This window comes from Apium graveolens, chromosome 11 (assembly GCF_009905375.1).
Source record: "Apium graveolens cultivar Ventura chromosome 11, ASM990537v1, whole genome shotgun sequence".
Taxonomy (NCBI): domain Eukaryota; kingdom Viridiplantae; phylum Streptophyta; class Magnoliopsida; order Apiales; family Apiaceae; genus Apium; species Apium graveolens.
The window spans coordinates 146,057,976-146,059,341 of NC_133657.1; the positions used below are offsets into that span (position 1 = coordinate 146,057,976).

Genomic DNA, 1,366 nt, shown 5'->3' on the forward strand with positions numbered 1-1,366 from the left:
TCCTTAGCTTCCCTCTTTCCTGGTACTTCAGTGTCACTAGGTAGTGTACCCGGTTGATGATTTAGCAAGGCATTGGCAATTTGTCCAATTTGATTTTCCAAGGCCTTGATAGAAACAGCTTGGCTTTTGTACATAAGCTTCAATTCCTCTAATTCAGATTTTTCATTAGCTTGTTGCAGTTGAAGTTGCTGTCTTGGTGCATATTGCGGTTGCTGAAAATCACGGGGGTTGTACAGCTTAGCTGGGTACTGCTGATAAGGTTGTTGAACCGTATTCTGAGTGTTGCTCCAGCTGAAATTAGGATGATTGCATTTATTAGGATGATAGATAGCTGGCACAGGTTGTTGCGATCATTGAAAGTTGCTCACGAACTGAGCTGATTCACTAGAAATAGCACACTGATCAGTCTCATGGGAACCAGTACAAAGCTCACAGACACTAGAGATTTGATTAACTCCATAATTAGCCAAAGTGTCCACCTTCATCGTCAAAGCCTTATGTTGGGCAGCTATAGTAGTTGTTGCGACCAACTCCAAAATTCCTGCTACTTTTCCCCGAGTCAGTCTCTGGGAAGGACTCTAGTATTCATTAGCAGCCATAAGTTCAATTAGTTCATAAGCTTCATTATAGCTCTTATCCCACAAGGCTTCTCTTGATGCTGCATCTAGCATGGGCCTAGAGTAGCACCCAATCCATTGTAGAAATAGTTTATAATCATCCAATCAGGCATGCCATGGTGTGGGAACTTCCTTAGCATCTCCTTATACTGATCCCAAGCCCCACACAGAGATTCTCCAGTTTGCCGAGCAAACTGAGTAAGAGCATTCCTGATTGCAGCAGTCTTCGCCATAGGGAAGAATTTAGTGAGGAACTTTTGAGCAAGATCTTCCTAAGTAGTGATAGACCCTGGTGGTAGAGAATGTAATCAGCACTTAGCTTTATCCCTCAGAGAGAATGGGAAGAGTCGCAGTTTAATAGTAGCTTCAGTCACACCGTTGAACATGAAAGTGTCACAGATCTGGATAAAATCCCTGATGTGCATGTTGGGGTCTTCTGTAGGAGAACCCCCAAACTGAACTGAGTTCTGTACCATCTGAATTGTGCTTGACTTGATCTCAAAAGTGTTATCCGAGATGGCTGGCCTGATGATGTTTGACTGAATATCATTGATCTTAGGCTGAGAATAGTCCATCAAAGCCTTAGGAATTTCTGCTTGATCTCCCATTATTACTAAAGCTGGTTCATCGACCTTCTCTTCTTCTTCTACCTTCTTTTCGTCCTTGAAAACTTCCTTCCGAATCACTACAACTTCTTCCTCGGCTTAATCCAGAGTTTTCTTACGAGCCCGCGAACGCGTATGCATACA

At 43.0% G+C, this 1,366-nt stretch overlaps 1 non-coding gene across 1 annotated transcript; it reads left to right on the forward strand.

Moving 5' to 3' along the window:
- The first annotated feature begins 728 nt into the window (after positions 1 to 728).
- Positions 729 to 835, forward strand: LOC141698741 (small nucleolar RNA R71). The gene has a single exon (XR_012565245.1). It is a non-coding gene; the product is annotated as a small nucleolar RNA R71 (small nucleolar RNA).
- Positions 836 to 1,366: the final 531 nt, after the last annotated feature.